This window comes from Manis pentadactyla, chromosome 1 (assembly GCF_030020395.1).
Source record: "Manis pentadactyla isolate mManPen7 chromosome 1, mManPen7.hap1, whole genome shotgun sequence".
Classification (NCBI taxonomy): Eukaryota; Metazoa; Chordata; class Mammalia; order Pholidota; family Manidae; genus Manis; species Manis pentadactyla.
Genome location: NC_080019.1, coordinates 98,156,974 through 98,172,749, shown reverse-complemented (window position 1 = coordinate 98,172,749; position 15,776 = coordinate 98,156,974).

Genomic DNA, 15,776 nt, shown 5'->3' with positions numbered 1-15,776 from the left:
AAACTCTCCATTTTATATACCAAACTAAGAGCAATTATTTTTATGTACATATACACACACACACACACACACACACACACACACATATGTAATAGAATATTCTCTGTATAATAGAATTATATACAACCATACATCCATATATAACTGAACAGTTATTTTATGCTATATAAAATAAAATTTACTATATACTTACCAGACAGTATATTACAAATTAAAGGTAAGGTTATATTCCAAGAATGATCATAAATAAGCTTGCAGGGACTCATTTTTTAGTTTAATAAATGAACATCAGTCTCTTCAAAAACAATGATTTCTGACTATCATTTCATCTCACACTTGAAGCCATGTTCCTCATAAGAAACTTTTAAGATATGAACTGAGAAATGTATTTTTCACATACAGTGGGTTTTATTATGTTAACGGCTACTCAAAATTAGTCATTATCAAAAATTTTCATTTAAAATTTTAGCATTATCTAAATTCTCAAAGTAAGGAATGTATTGATACCACAGACAGAAATATGTTGTAAAGTCTGTTCTTCAATAAATTCTGCTTCATTGACATACACACAACTCCTCTCTTTATAATCAGTCTACTGAAATGTTGAGATGGTTATGTTTAATGTTCTTTGAAGTTGCTATTTACCATATAAAATTATTCAGGGTTCCTTAAGTTTCCAAAAATACTATTTTTATTTGGATATTGGAAGTCTTTTTCTCTACAGATATTTTTCATTTTAGATTGCAAAAGCACCAGAATTTAAAAATTCTATGATGATTGCATGGATAATCTACTACCCAAGAGAAATTAAAAAGCTGTAAGATTCCCCATTCAAATAAAAAGACAAGTGCTTCACTAACAGATATCATGCCAGTTTTTTGGTTGAAACAGAAATTTGGAAAAAATAAGAAATAAAAGCAATTAGAAGGAAAAAGTGAGGCAGAAACTTCCTCCCCAAACCACATATAACAAGAAAATACAAATACAACTAATCTTAAGAAAGCAGCCCACTGGACCTGGCAGTAGAGGCAGGCACTGCAACCAGGAAGCAGGAAAGAGCTCTTTCATCCTGGCAGGCACCAAAGCCATGTGCCTGCGACCCCCACCATCACCACAGGTGCTGGGCAGCACCGGAGAATACAGCATCTGGGTACCAGAGGGCACTGCCTACACAAAGTTATTATTCCATAGGAATCATTAGAAATATGAAATGGCAAAAGAATCTCGTACAAACCAAAATCCCTCAACTACCAGAAAGAGCTAAGTGAAACTGAAATCACCAATCTTCTTGATAAAGAATACAAAATAAAAACCATAAGCTCATGGAGCTACAGAAAAATATGCAAGATCTCAGGGAGGACTTCAAGAAAGAAAGAAATAGAAACTTTGAAAATACAGCATCTGAAATGAAACCTACAATGGAGGGATTTAAAAACAAGACCCGCTCATATGCTGCTTACAAGAGACTCACTTCAAATCCAAAGACATACACAGACTAAAAGTGAAGGGATAGAAAAAGATATTTCATGCAATGAATAGGGAGAAAAAAATGCAAGAATTGCAGTACTTGTATCAAACAAAATAGACTTTAAAACAAAGAAAGTAACAAGATATGACATTACATAATGATAAAGGGGTCAGTCCAACAAGAAGATATAACTATTATAAATATATATGCACCCAACTCAGTATCATCTATATATGTGAAACAAATACTAACAGAATTAAAGGGATAAATAGAATGCAATGCATTGATTTTAGGAGATTTCAACACACCACTTACTCCAAAGGGCAGATCAACCAGACAGAAAATAAATAAGGAGACAGAGGAAATGAAGAACATATAAGAACAGATGAACCTAATAGATATCTACAGAACTCTACACCCAAAAGCCACAGGGTACACATTCTTCTTAAGTGCACATGGAACATTTTCCAGAATAGATCACCTACTAAGAAACACAAAGAGCTTCTGTAAATTCAGAAAGATTGAGATTATACCAACCAGCTTCTCAGATCACAAAGGTATGAAACTAGAAATAAATTATGCAAAAAAATAAAACCCACAATAATGCTCATAAACACATGAAGGCTTAACAACATGCTCCTAAATAATCAGTGGATCAATGACCAAATAAAAACACAGATCAAGCAATATATGGAGACAAATGTAAACAACTCAGCACACCAACTTTTGTGGGACTCAGAGGAGACACTTCTAAGAGGAAAGTATATTGCAATACAGGCTTACTTTAAGAAAGAAGAACATCTCAAACAAACAGTCTAAACTCACAACCAATGAATCTAGAAAAAGAAGGACAAATGAGGCCCAAAGTCAGTAGAAGGAGGGATGCAATAAAGATCAGAGCATAAATAAATAAAATTGAGAAGAATAAAACAATAGAAAGAATCAATGAAACCAGAAACTGGTTCTTTGATGAAATAAACAGCATAGATAAACCCCTAGACAGACTTATCATGAAAAAAGGAGAGTTTACACACATAAAGAATCAGAAATGAAAAGGAAAAATCACTATGGACACTATAGAAATAAAAGAATTATTAGAGAATACTATGAAAAATTATCTGCTAACAAATTGGATAACCTAGAAGAAATAGACAACTTCTAGATAAATACAGACTTCTAAGACTAATCCAGGAAGAAGCAGAAAATCTGAACAGACCAATTACTAGCAATGAAATTGAACTGGTAATCAAAAAACAACCTAAAAACAAAATTTCTAGTTCAGATGGCTTCACTGCTGAGTTTTATCATACATTTAAAGAAGACCTAACATATTCCTTAACATATTCCAAAAAGTAGAAGAGAATACTTCAAAACTCATTCATAGAGGTCAGCATCACTTCATATACCAAAACCTGAAAAAAAACACCACAAAAAAGAAAATTACAAACCACTATTCCTGATGAAAATAGATGCAAAAATACTCAACAAAATATTAGCAATCAAATTCAGAAATACATCAAAAACATCATCCATTATGATCAAGTGGGATTTATTCCAAGGATGCAAGGATGGTATAATATTAAAAAATCAATCTATATCACACACTACATCAACAAAAAGGAAAAAAATAACACATGATCATCTCAATAGATGCTGAAAAAGCTTTTGACAAAACTCAGCATCCATTCAGGATGAAAAACTTTCAACAAAATGGGTATAGAGGGCACATACCTCAACATAATACAGGCCATATATGACAAACCCACAGCCAACAGCACACTTAAGAGCAAAAGCTAAAAGCTTTTCATCTAAGATTGGGAACCAGATAAGGATGCCCATTTTCACCACTTCTATTCAACATAGTTTTGGGGGTCCTAGTCACAGCAATCAGACAACGCAAGGAAATGAAAGGCATCCAGATTGGTAAGGAAGAAGTTAAACTGTTGCTGTTTGCAGATATATGATATTGTACATAAAAAATCTTAAAGAATCCACCCTAAAACCACTAGAAATAATAAGTGAATTAAGTTGCAAATCACAAAATGAATACATAGAAGTGTGTTGCATTTCTATATACTAATGATTAATGAGTAGATTAAGAAATCAGGAAAACAATTTCATTCACAATTGCATCAAAAAGAATACAATACCTAGGAATAAACCTAATCAAGGAAGTAAAAGACCTGTACCCTGAAAACTACAAGACACTCTTGAGAGAAATTAAAGAGGATACTATAAATGGAAATACATCCCATGCTCATGGATAGGAAGACTTAATATTGTCAAAATGGCCATTTTGCCTAAAGCAATCTATAGATTCAATGCAATCCCTATCAAAATACCAACAGCATTCTTCAATGAACTACAGCAAATAGTTCTAAAATTCATATGGAACCACAAAAGACCCCAAATAGCCAAAGCAATCCTGAGAAGGAAGAATAAAGCAGGGTGTATTATACTCCCTAACTTCAAGCTCTACTACAAAGCCACAGTAATCAAGACATTTTGGTACTGGCACAAGAACAGATCCTTAGACCAATGGAACAGACTAGAGAGCCCAGATATAAACCCAAGCACATATGGTCAATTAATATACGATAAAGGAGCCATGGACATACAATGGGGAAATGACAGCCTCTTCAACAACTGTTGTTGGCAAAACTGGACAGTTACATGTAGGAGAATGAAACTGGATAATTGTTGAACTCCATACATAAAAGTAAACTTGAAATGGATCAAAGACCTGAACGCAAGTCATGAAACCATGAAACTCATATGAGAAAACATAGGCAAAAATCTCTTGAGTATAAACATGAACAACTTTTTCCTGAACACATCTCCTGGGACAAGGGAAACCAAAGCAAAATTGAACACATGAGACTACATCAAACTAAAAAGGTTCTGTACAGCAAAGGACACCAGCAGCAGAGCAAAAAGGCAACCTATAGTATGGAAGAATGTATTCATAAATGACTTATCTGATAAGGTGTTTACATCCAAAATATATAAAGGGCTCATATGTCCCAACACTCAAAAAACAAATAACCCGATTAAAAAATGGACAGAGGATCTGAACAGACACTTCTCCAAAGAAGAATTCAGATGGCCAGCAAGCACATGAAAAGATTCTCCACATTGCTAATTATCAGGGAAATGTAAATTAAAACCACAATGAGATACCACCTCACACCAGTTAGGATGGCCAACATGCAAAAGACAAGAAACAACAAATGCTGATGAGGATGTGGAGAAAGGGGAATCCTTTTATACTGTTGGTGGAATGTAAATTAGTTCAACCATTGTAGAAAGCAATATGGAGGTTCCTCAAAAAACTAAAAATAGAAATACCATTTGACCCAGTAATTCCACTCCTAGGAATTTACCTGAAGAAAACAAGATCTGTGATCAAAAAGTCATATGCACCTCTATGTTTATCGCAGCACTATTTACAGTATCCAAGAAATGGAAGCAACCTAAATGTCCATCAGTAGATGAATGGATAAAGAAGAAGTGGTACATATACCCAATGAAATATTATTCAGCCATAAAAGGAAAACAAATCCTACCATTTATAACATGGATGGAGCTGGAGGGTATTATGTCCAGTGAAATAAGCCAGGTGGAGAAAGACAAGTACAAAGTGATTTCACTCATTTGTGAAGTATAAAAACAAAGTAAAACTGGAGGAACAAAACAGTAGCAGACTCACAGACTCCATGAAGGAACTAGTGGTTACCAAAGGGAAGGGCTTCGGGAGGGTGGGTGAGGAGTGAGAGAGAAGGGAATTAATAGGCAATATAATTAGCAATCACAATATAGGTAGGTCAACAGGGAAGACAGAACAGCAGAGAGAAGACAAGTAGTGACTCTATATCATCTTACTATGCTGATGGACAGTGATTGCACTGGGGTCGTGGGGAAACTTTATAATATGGGTGAAAGTTGTAACCACGATGTTGCTCATGTGAAACCTTCACAAGAATGTATATCAATGATCCCTTTAAAAAAACGATTATATATCAGTACCTCAGCTTTTAAAAATTATAATAATAATTAAATGATTAATGTTTGTAAAATATCTATAACAGTGACTGGGACATGATAGGAGAGCAATAAATATAAATTCCTTTTACCTTCTTTTTCTTTTGTCTTTGTTTTTAAACCAAATTACAACTACTCAAGTACATACAAACTTGTCTCATTAATGAAAACACACAAGCAGACACACACATCTAAAGATAAATGCTTGGTAGAATAAGGATCATTTTTGATTAATTTTATCCAACTTAATGTCTCTTCTCAGGCACAACAGTTAATGTAATTGTGCTTGTATTATCTTTTAAAGGCTTGGATTTCTAATGGGAAGGGACAGTGTTATTTTAGGGGAAATATGTGTAGTTCATGGTTTTTTATTAATGCTGACTTAAAAGACCTGTAATACATTTTCATATCTTGTACATAGTCTTAAGAAAGAAGCTCATAATGAAATATTATATTTGGATGCTTGGAAAGGATAGCATTTCTTTTTGAAGTACTTTATGAAGTGGATTTTCTTTAAACATTTCTACAGTCTTTCCAAAAATAGTCTAATATCTTACTTCAAAGTTGTCAATCAGGTATTTGATTAGTAAATTGGTTAAAAATAAAAATTCTGTTATACATTTGTGGAATAATGATTGACTAATTTTCTTCATTACCTATTATTTGTTTATTGCCTCACTGCATGACAATCATGTCAAAAATCATGACAAAGCCTTTTTTTAGAGGCTTTTCAGACAATTTCGACTTCTTTTTCCCACAAGGACTATCTAGGATAAATTATTTTCATTGATTTTGATTCCAGAAGGAGGCACTCTTCATATACAAATTATGGAACGGGTAAAATATGTTATTTTGGGATACTCTTAGAAAATGGTAAGATATAACACTTAAAAGTACTGCACTTGATATATGCAGTCCATCTAATACTTGGGAATTCATTCATTCTGATTCACCTGCGAATGAGGAAAAGCAAGGTAACATTAATACTGACATCTCTGCTATATTAGCACCACCATCATATCCAATATTAGGTGTCCTACAAGTGCTTTTGAGTAAATTCATACATAGTTTTCTATTTAGTTTTCTGTAGTAGGCAACCCTTGACTGCCTCTGGGGTCAGTGTCACATGTGAAAACACCGAGGCCTGAGGGAAGCCAAAACACCCAGGTTAGAGCTCCATGGTCACACTCAGTGCTCTGCTGGTAGTGAGCACTGTGGGGAAGCATAACAGCCCTTCCTCAGCTATGTTACAACATTTGTTGCCTCTAGAGGAACACACAAAGTCCCTCATAAATACAGGTTTCCTCAACTGCTGGTTTTAATCCTTCTCTGCATGGAGATTTAAAATAAATGACCACTTTGGCCAGGTAGGGGAGAAGGTACACAGTTCTCTCCAATGCCCTTGTCCCTGCCACTTCTCCATTAGCAATAATACTTCCTCTTATTCTCCAAAGCATATGCTGCTCACAATCCTGTTAGCATCTGCACATAAAAGCTGTAAGAAGCCACTTCCACAAACAGGCCAAACTCAGATATCCACTTTGGGCTTTTCTAGAACATTAAATTACATAAATATATCAGAGATTCCAATTCCGTCTTAACAAAATTTGCTTTTGGGTTTAGTCATGAATGAATAAAACACATGTCTAGACTCCTGAAGTCCCTCATATTTTCCTTCTCGAATCTTGCTTATGTTCTAGGAAGATGGCATGCAAAAAAAAAAAAAAAAGATAATTTTTCTGTTAAGCTTCCATTGGATGAATATTAATAATAAATATCAGTATGGATAACTGTAGCAGTATGGAGCGGAACACCTTACCAGAGGTAGGAAGTCACTTGATAATGCTTTATTTCATTGCTGGGGTGATATTCCTATCTTTGGTGCAGATTGGTGCAAAGGAACCTGAAAATTTGTGTTAGTCACATTGTAGCCTAAAGAACTATGGCAAACATGAGCTATCTGTCTACATCCTCTTGGGAAGAGAAAACTGGTGAAATATCAGTAAAGTAAAGGAAAAGTACTTTACTACCTTGCAAATATCTATGTATATTGAATTAAAGTGATGCTTTGCTGTAGTGACTGCATTCTTACTCCTATGACAACAGCAAGAGAGCAAGAAAAGGATTTCATAATGTTAAGTGTTTCCTCATTTATTTTAAAATTCCTTAGTAAAGACAGTGTGATATAAATGCATATGAGTTTTACCCTATATCTTTGGAGATTGAAGGCCATGCACCAGAGGGAGCAAATACAGTTTAGCTATCTGTACCATTAGTGTAATGAAAGTCAAAACGGTACTCTTACTGGAGACTTCTGTGGTATTGGCTAGAAATATTTCAGTCATTCCCATAAAGATCTAAAGTCCTCTTCATACTTTTCTATCCAGAGTGATACCTCTGGTGCTCCAGTTACATACCAATAGTGTATTAGCCAGAAGGAAGTACTGTTTTTGGAAGATGGAGTTGTCAGGTGATAGGAGGATGAAAGATAATCTTTACCGCTTTTTACTTTTGCTTTTCTGTAGCACTTTTGGAAATGGGTGTGTCCTTACATCACTCATACCATTGGCTCCCAAGCACTTCCTCTCTGGTCCCAGCACTGTGAAAAGAGCACTCTCAGAGGTGTGATAGCAAGTCCACTTCAGGGCTCTGATACTACTTCCTCCATTTTGTTCCACCATTCTGGAGAACCCGACTGCCACAGGACCTATAATTTCATCAAGTTAACAAAGTTGAATTTTGTTCCAGTTGATAATAAACAGTCCGTTTTGTAATTGTTTGTATTGAAATTTTCTTTCATTATCATTTGATACTAAGGTTATGGATAGGAAATCTGTAGTCCTCACTTATTTATTAGAGTACACTGATATTCATTTTTTAAAAAAAGGGAAAGAACATAGTCCTCACTTATTTATTAGAGTACACTGATATTCATTTTTTTAAAAAAGGGAAAGAACATATTAACTGGATGTCCAAATTTGCATGTCCATCCAAAACACATTATGTTGCATAAAATCTCAACACCGCTTGTTACAAAACACTGGTACCAACCAATCTACAATCTGTGGTTATTGTATTTATATGTCCAGAATAATAAAGGGAGATAAAGTATTATTCAGATGCATCCATAACACTTCCTTGTTATTATAAAAAGAGAAATTCTCCAAATATGGAAAAGAAAAAATATATACTAATTTCCTTAATAAATTTACACTGTGGTTAACGTAAAACATTAAAAGATAGGAAACAAAAAATCAGGGAATAAAAAGCAATGCTACTCAGAAAGACTATGTTTGTTAAGTTGCATAAAGGAAATAGAAATCAAATAAACATGGTGATATGAATAAACTTAGAAGTAACCTTTTATAAATTGTCTTTAAGAGTATGTAAATGCTCTTTTTTCCAAAGCAGACAAAATAATAAGAAGAATATTGCTGCCACAAGCATGAAATAACTGATGGAAATATGCCAAAGATACAGATTATGATGCATGTTACTTTCATACAGGTAAAGATGACAACTTATAATCCACAGAATGCCACACAGGACAGGAAGCACATAACAAAGTGTCAATGGTGAAATGGTGAAGACTTTGTTAATTTCACACACCAAAGTATCCCTAATGCAGAGACCTGGCACAGAACTGGTATTCAAAAAGTACTTGATAAATTAATAAGTGAATAAGTGAATGGAAGGGGAATTAACTAGATAATGAATGGTAGCAAGAAATAGCATTCCAAGAAAAAGAGGATAGGAAAGAGCTTGGTGTCACTGACCACGGAAATAAGCCAGAGATCCTGGAAAGTATTGACAGAATGAAATTATTCCCCAGGGGGCTGGAGAATGGGGAAAGAACAAGATACAGAAGAATCATGAAGATAGGTTTAACGATTCTGGATTTTATCTTCAGTAGTAGAAAATAATTGATGGATTTTGATCCTGGTAATGGAAGAATTTAATTTGCCTTTTAAAGTATTCCATCAAACTTCTAGATGGAAAAAGTTGGTGTAGAGAGATACTGAAGAATGAAGAAAGAACACATGGAAAGATATTGCAGTAGTATTGAATAAAAATTTGGCTTCGGTAAGATTGATTAATTTTGGAAAACACACACACACACACACACACACACACACACACTAGAAAGACTTGGAGATTTGAAAGAGAGAAATAAACAGGAAAAACATGTGTTCCGGAAGTCTGAATTCTGGTCTGTCTTCAGCATTTATTAGCCATGTGGCCTTACAAAACCTATGTTTGAAAGGAAAGATAAGAATCAGATGAACTTTAAGGTCTTTATAGACAATTTAATATTTGAAGGAAGATATTGTTAAGCCTGAAATTTGAAAAGGTCAGTTAACCAAAGTTCTCCAGGGAAATATGCCACTAACTAAGAGATTTTCATGATAATAAGAAGTCTGTTTCCAGAATATCATAAACAATGCTGAGCGTTAAGACATGCAGTGGTTTGCTAATTTATAGATCATAGAAAAAGTGATGTGAAAGCACAAAAGCTTAAAGACATAGGAAACTATATACTTGGAATTTTTATAAAAGTAAATTTCTAATTAAAAGGAATAAATTGCATTTATATTCACAGAATAAGAACACACATGCTTTGTATATAAAAAAAATAAGAGATGCATCCCAAGTAGTGGCCATTATATAAAACAAAGGATAGATAGATGTATACATTATGGTCTTTTTTTAAAGGAAGAATTGTATTTTATTACCATATGTGGTGTCCATTTATGTTAATTTAACTAGAAATAAATGAAATATGTATGCATTGGTGATGAACAACTGTGAACATTCTGAAATTTATCATTTATTGGCATCTCTCTCTTAACCACTTTTGGCCCCCCACATTTGCAATTGTTATAAATAAAACATCACTCTTTACTTTTAGGATTCTATAGTTTTCCCCAACTGTCAAGAGAATATCACAGCCTTACTGCAATCCAGTATGCCAATGACAATCCTTTGCAACTTCATGTAGAAAATTACTATTAGGTCTAGCTGATAAAATTCTTCAAAAATGTTCTCGGAAGGGTTGGAGCCAAGATGGCGGCTTGAGTAGGACAATGGGAATCTCCTCCCAAAAACATATGTATTTTTGAAAATACAACAAATACAACTATCCCTAAAAGACAGACCAGAAGACACAGGACAACAGCCAGATTACATCCACACCTGTGAGAACCCAGCGCATGGTGAAAGGGGTAAGATACAAGCCACAGTCCAGTGGGACCCAAGGCCCCTCACCCCAGCTCCCAGAGGGAGGAGAGGCAGAGCGGGGAGGGAGAGGGAGCCAGGACTAATAAACACCCAGCCCTAGCCATCCGCACCAGAGCGCAGACACACAGGGCATGCATGGGGTTTCGAAAACTGGGGAAGCAGGACACTAAGACCTGTGAGCGGGTCCTGCAGCTGGCGCTCCTGGGACAAAGAAAAGCGAGTGCATTTTGAAAGTCTTAAATGGACAGGGAGCCCACAAATGGACGGAAGCATCCCGGGTCACAGTCCAGCAGCTGGAAATTCCAGGGAACTCAAGGTGCACTACCACCCTGGGCAATAGCTCTGAGACCCCTCACGGAGGTAAACAGACAAACAGCCCCCCATACATTACCCCTACGGGGCCGGTCTTGGCAGACAAGCAGCCTGAGGCTGGCCATGCCCACAGCAAAGGAGCTTTCTCCATACCGGCTGGCAAGATACTGAGACACAGTCTACACGCAATTGTTCAACACAAGCCACTAGGGGTCGCAGTTATCCAGTAAAGAAAGGCCAGTAGCAAGTGAAAAGAGTCTTGGCTCTCACAGCTGACAGACAAGTCAATAGCATACCACTGCACCTATCAACATGAAAAGGCAAAAAAATTTGATCCAGACAAGACTAACCCAGACACCTTTGACATCTTCTACATATTCCCCTGAGAAGGAAAATGGGGAGATAGATGTAACCAGTCTTCCTGAAAAAGAATTGAAAACAAAAGTCCTAACCATGCTGATGGACTTGCAGAGAAATATGCAAGAACTAAGGAGGGAGAATATAGAAATAAAACAAGCTCTGGAAGGACTTCAAAACAGAATGGACGAGATGCAAGAGACCATTAATGGACTAGGAAACAGAGAACAGGAATGCAGAGAAGGTGATGCAGAGAGAGATAAAAGGATCTCCAGGAATGAAAGAATTTTAAGAGAACAGTGTGACCAATCAAAATGGAACAATATCCACATTATATGGGTACCAGAAGAAGAAGAGAGATAAAAAGGGATAGAAAGTGTCTTTGAAGAAATAATTGCTGAAAATTTCCCCAAACTAGGGAAGGAAATGGCCTCTTAGACCACAGAGGTACACAGAACTCCCATGACAAGGGATCCAAGAAGGGCAACACCAAGACACATAATCATTAAAATGGCAAAGAACAAAGACAAGAACAAAGTATTAAAGGCAGCCAGAGAGAAATAAAAGGTCACCTACAAAGGAAAATCCATCAGGCTATCATCAGATTTCTCAACAGAAACCCTACAGACCAGAAGAGAATGGCATAATATACTTAATGCAATGAAACAGAAGGGCCTTGAACCAAGAATACTGTATCCAGCACAATTATCATTTAAATATAAAGGAGGGATTAAACAATTCCCAGACAAGCAAAAGATGAGGGAATTTGCCTCCCACAAACCAACTCTACAGGGCATCTTACAGGGACTACTCTACATGGGAGCATTCTTAAAAAGAGCACAGAAGAAAACACCCAACATACGAAGAAGGGAGGAGGAGGAATAAGAAGGGAGAGAAATAAAGAATCATCAGACCATGTTTACAATAGCTCAATAAGCAAGTTAAGTTAGACAGTAAGACAGTAAAGAAGCTAACCTTGAACCTTTGGTAACCACAAACTTAAAGCCTGCAATGGCAGTAAGTACATACCTTACAATAATCACCCTAAATGTAAATGGACTGAATGCACCAATCAAAAGACACAGAGTAATACAATGGATAAAAAAGCAAGACCCATTCATATGCTGCGTACAAGAGACTCACCTCAAACCCAAAAGACATGCATAGACTTAAAGTCAAGGGATGGAAAAAGATATTTCATGCAAACAACAGAGAGAAAAAAGCAAGTGTTGCAATACTAGTATCAGACAAAATAGACTTCAAAATAAAGAAGGTAACAAAAGATAAAGAATGACATTACATAATAATAAAGGGCTCAGTCCAACAAGAGGATATAACCATTATAAATATATATGCACCCAATACAGGAGCACCAACATATGTGAAACAAATACTAACAGAATTAAAGGAGGAAATAGAATGCAATGCACTCATTTTGGGAGACTTCAACACACCACTGACTCCAAAGTACAGATCCACCAGACAAAATAAGTAAGGACACAGAGGCACTGTGTTTGGGGAAATTTTCAGCAATTATTTCTTCAAAGACACTTTCTATCCCTTTTTATCTCTCTTCTTCTTCTGGTACCCATATAATGTGGATATTGTTCCATTTTGATTGGTCACACTGTTCTCTTAAACAACACACTAGAACAGATGGACCTAATAGACATCTACAGAACTATACATCCAAAAGCAACAGGACACACATCCTTCTCAAGTGCACATGGAACATTCTCCAGAATAGACCACATACTAGGCCACAAAAAGAGCCTAAGTAAATTCCAGAAGATTGAAATCCTGCCAACCAACTTTTCAGAAGACAAAGGCATAAAACTAGAAATTGTACAAAGGAAGCAAAAAGGTTCACAAACACATGGAGGCTTAACAACATGCTCCTAAATAATCAATGGATCAATGACCAAATTAAAATGGAGATCCAGCAATATATGGAAACAAACAATGACAACACAAAACCCCAACTACTGTGGGATACAACAAAAGCAGTCTTAAGAGGAAAGTACATAGCAATCTAGGCATATTTAAAGAAGGAAGAACAATCCCAAACTAATGGTCTAAGGTCACAATTATTGAAATAGGAAAAAGAAGAACAAATGAGGCCTAAGGTCAGCAGAAGGACGGACATAATAAAGATCAGAGAAGAAATAAATAAAATTGAGAATAAAACAATAGCAAAAATCAATGAAACCAAGAGCTGGTTCTTTGAGAAAATAAACAAAATAGATGAGCCTCTAGCCAGACTTATTAAGAGAAAAAGAGAGTCAACACACATTAACAGAATCAGAAACGAGAAAGGAAAAATCACGATGGACCCCACAGAAATACAAAGAATTACTAGAGAATACTATGAAAACCTATATGCTAACAAGCTGGGAAAACTAGGAGAAATGGATAACTTCCTAGAAAAATACAACCTTCCAAGACTGACCCATAAAGAAACAGAAAATCTAAACAGACCAATTACCAGCAACGAAATTGAAGTGGTAATCAAAAAACTACCAAAGAACAAAACACCCAGGCCAGATGGATTTACCTCAGAATTTTATCGTACATACAAAGAAGACATAATAACCATTCTCCTTAAAGTTTTCCAAAAAATAGAAGAGGAGGGAATACTCCCAAACTCATTCTATGAAGCCAACATCACCCTGATACCAAAACCAGGCAAACACCCCACCATAAAAGAAAACTACAGACCAATATCCCTGATGAACGTAGATGCAAAAATACTCAACAAAATATTAGCAAACCGAATTCAAAAATACATCAAAAGGATCATTCATACACTATGACCAAGTGGGATTCATCCCAGGGAAGCAAGGATGGTATAACATTTGAAAATCCATCAACATCATCCACCACATAAACAAAAAGAAAGACAAAAACCACATGATCATCTCCATAGATGCTGAAAATGCATTCGACAATATTCAACATCCAATCATGATAAAAACTCTCAACAAAATGGCTATAGAGGGCAAGTACCTCAACATAATAAAGGCCATATATGATAAACCCACAGCCAACATCATACTGAACAGCGAGAAGCTGAAAGCTTTTCCTCTGCGATCAGGAACAAGACAGGGATGCCCACTCTCCCCACTGTTTTTCAACATAGTACTGGAGATCCTAGCCTTGGCAATTAGACAAAACAAAGAAATACAAGGAATCAAGATTGGTAAAGAAGAAGTTAAACTGTCACTATTTGCAGATGACATGATATTGTACATAAAAAACCCTAAAGACTCCACTGCAAAACTACTTGAGCTAATATCGGAATTCAGCAAAATTGCAGGATACAAAATTAACACACAGAAATCTGTGGCTTTCCTATACACTAACAATAAACTAATAGAAAAAGTAATCATGAAGACAATTCCATTCACAATAGCATCAAAAAGAATAAAATACCTAGAAATAAGCCTAACCAAGGAAGTGAAAGACCTATACCATGAAAACTATAAGACACTCTTAAGAGAAATTAAAGAGGTCACTAACAAATGGAAACTCATCCCATGCTCCTAGCTAGGAAGAATTAATATCGTCAAAATGGCCATCCTGCCCAAAGCAATATACAGATTCGATGCAATCCCTATCAAACTACCAACAGCATTCTTCCATGAACTGGAACAAATAGTTCAAAAATTCATATGGAAACACCAAAGACCCCGAATAGCTAAAGCAATCCTGAGAAGGAAGAATAAAGTAGGGGGTATCTCACTCCCCAACTTCAAGCTCTACTACAAAGCTACAGTAATCAAGACAATTTGGTACTGGCCCAAGAACAGAGCCACAGACCAGTGGAACAGAATAGAGACTCCAAACATTAACCCAAACATATATGGTCAACTAATATTTGATAAAGGAGCCATGGACATACAATGGGGAAATGACAAGTCTCTTCAACAGATGGTGCTGGCAAAACTGGACAGCTACATGTAAGAGAATGAAATTGGATCACTGTCTAACCCCATACACAAATGTAAATTCAAAATGGATCAAAGACCTGAATGTAAGTCATGAAACCATAAAACTCTTAGAAAAAAACATAAGCAAAAATATCTTAGACATAAACATGAGTGACCTCTTCTTGAGCATATCTCCCCAGGCAAGGTAAACAAAAGCAAAAATGAACACATGGGACTATATCAAGGTGAAAAGCTTCTGTACAGCAAAGGACACCATCAATAGAACAAAAAGGTATCCTACAGTATGGGAGAATATATTCATAAAAGACAGATCCGATAAAGGGTTGACATCCAAAATATATAAAGAGCTCACATACCTCAACAAACAAAAAGCAAATAATCCAATTAAAAAATGGGCAGAGGAGATGAAT